The sequence below is a fragment of the Panthera uncia genome, chromosome X (genome assembly GCF_023721935.1).
Source record: "Panthera uncia isolate 11264 chromosome X, Puncia_PCG_1.0, whole genome shotgun sequence".
Classification (NCBI taxonomy): domain Eukaryota; kingdom Metazoa; phylum Chordata; class Mammalia; order Carnivora; family Felidae; genus Panthera; species Panthera uncia.
In genome coordinates this window covers 41,114-43,965 of record NC_064817.1, presented here as the reverse complement: position 1 = coordinate 43,965, position 2,852 = coordinate 41,114, and positions in this window count along the sequence as shown.

The following is a 2,852-nucleotide window of genomic DNA, read 5'->3' as shown; positions in this document are numbered from 1 at the left end:
CTCCGTGATGAACAGTGGAGTCGTCCAGGGGGCTCACCTCCGCGTCTCCTTTTCCAGGCGTACACATCCTCTCAAATGACATGGGCCTTACTTTGGGGCTGCCAGTGACAAAAGATGGGACTTTCCTGGCTCTCTGTACAGAGACGCGGCAGGTGTGAAAGCCGAGCTGTTAGCCTGTCCTCTGGATAACAGTACGGAAGGCTCAGGCTCCTTCCGTCTTTCGTGTTCCTTCTTCAGTCAGTGGAGCTTTAATCCAGCCTAGTCTCCTCAGGGTCCCTAAGTGGCTGCTGTAGCTCCAGGCATCACACACCGTGGACAACACTGAGGCTTGTTCAGTCTGTTTCCTCCTGTGAACCTTTTTTTCTTTCACACGATACAATGTTTCTAAACCAGTGTCTGTGTTGGCCAACGTATTGATACATTGATATTTATATGTATTTATGTGATCATACATCCGTGTGATAATCTATATTAGCAGCCTCATGTTGTAGCACAGCAAAGTCCGAACCTCCTGTGAATCTTAATTTCTCCGTGGAAACCCTTCCCGTGGGGGTCCCCGCACAATGTCTCCACGCCAAGATGGCGGCCAAACCCAATTCTGGCACAGGAGCTAGAATTCCTAGGACCACCTGAGGCCGTGCTTCTCTACCCACCAGATTCTCTTCTTGCAAACAGCTTTATTGAGATGCATTCACACACCATGCAGACCACCCAGGGTACGAGACAGTGGTTGTCAGTGTGGTCACAACATCGGTAGAGTTGCAACCACCATCCCCAGGGTCCGTTTTAGAACATCGCCTTCACCCCAGAAGGAGCCCTGTGCCCATTAAACAGCGTCTCCCCATACCTCCTTCCCCCGGCCCTCGGCACCCGCTGGTTTCCACTGTCGCTCTAGATTTTCCTGATCTGGACATTTTGTGTAAAGGGAATCGTGTGACTTCCTCCATGGGAAGGGTCTCCATCTGGTGTCCTCATCTGGCTTGTGTCACCGAGCGCACTTTCAAGGTCCATCCACGTGGCACCAGGTGTCAACGCTTCACTCCCGTTTGTGGCTGAGTGATATCCCAGTGTGCACACACCACGTTCTGTTTGTTATCCATTCACCCGTTGATGGTCATGTGGGCGGTTTTCACTGGTGCTCGTGAACCGTGGTGCCGTGAACAAGCGGGACACGTACGGGAGACTGGAATCGCTGGTCCACGGGGTGGCTCCCTGCTTGGCGTCTGGAGGGACTTCCAGACGGTTTTCCGAAATGGCTATACCATTTTGCTTCCCCACCAGCCTTGTTTGGAGGTTCCATTTCGCACCTGGTTATTGCCTGTGTTTCGATTCCTCGGTGGGCGTGAGGCGTGTCTCATTGTGAGTCTGTCAACAGATTCGCATCCCCTTTGTATCAAATATTTTGTAACCCTCCCCTCCCTTTCTGAAATCAAATGTAGAGGTAACATAGTGTCTCTGCATGTGTAACTCCCTTATAATGTGTGTCTATTATGTAGCTATAATTATACTATAAAGGAGAATGAAAGGTAAATACATTTTAATAAAATAACCTGTAATTTAGTATGTCAGAGCTTGCCCTCCGCTACACTAAAGACATAACCAGTAATCAATCACATGCTTAAACTTAAGAAAAGAGATAGGATTCAACTCGATTCAACATTTTTTTTTATGTTTATTTATCTGAGAGAGAGTGAGCCTACGAGCCGGGAAGGGGCAGAGAGAGAGAGAACCCCAAGCAGGCTCTATGCTGTCAGTGCAGAGCCCAAGTCGGGACTTGATCCCAGGAACTGAGAGACCCTGACCTGAGCCGAAACCAAGAGTCAGACGCTCAACCGACTGAGCCACCCAGGTGCCCCATCAACCTTTATGATACTTTTAAACAAGGACAAATGGGCATGTCTGTATACAATCTAAATCACTATGGTTACAGCAATCCTGGTGCATTCACTGGCAATTCAAAACCTCCGAGCCACGTAATCACTGGAGACATGATTTTCCAAAATGTTCTCAGTAAGGTTCTGAGTAAAAATGAGAACAACCGTTCCTAGAATCACACCGTGGTTACATACCTGCAAAATTAAGCACATCTTAAAGCCGTTCAGAAATCATGTGTGTTCATCAGTAGATCAAAGTTAGATTGTTGCCCAGAATTGTGTGCTGGTCCTTTTCCCAGGAAAGGTGAGCTCGACAGGGCTCTCGAGCACAGGGCTCTACCCCAGGATGCCTGGCAGCTCAGGGCACCAGCGTGGTTCACGAGCAGAACACCCAACTCTGGTGTGGACCCAGAATCTACAATTCCATGTAGAGAACGCAGCTGGGACCAGAGGTCTCCAAACTGGGACTCCCGTGTCCTCTGTCCAAGGCGCAGGAGAGGGTAGCGGTTTGGAGGGAATCCCTGCGCAGACCCTCCAATTCTTGGGTGCTCCTGAAAGTGGCCTGCCTGGCAGCTGATTTGCAGAGCAAACCCCCCATGCAGCCCTCTTCCCTACAGACTTGAAGTCCTCAAGATGCCATCAATGCAAGATGTCTCTGCTCGGGCTGCACTATAACAAAGCCCCACACGCCGAGTGGCCAAGGAGACCCCGTCTTCTCCCTGTGTCCTCATGTGGCTGGCCCTCTGCGCGTGTCTGTGTCCTGATCTGCTTATAAGGATGCTCTGTGTAGAACTTGTTCGTGTGACCTGTTATGCATTTCTGCCCCGAGCCGCCCACACACCCTCACGGGGGCTTAGCTGGCTTGTGCTCCGTCTCTGGCCTCACGATCAGAATGGCCCTTCTGTTCCTGACACCAAGAGGCATTAAAGCCACTCACGTTCCTCCTTGAGCCAGACCAGGCTGGCCCCCTGGGATGGA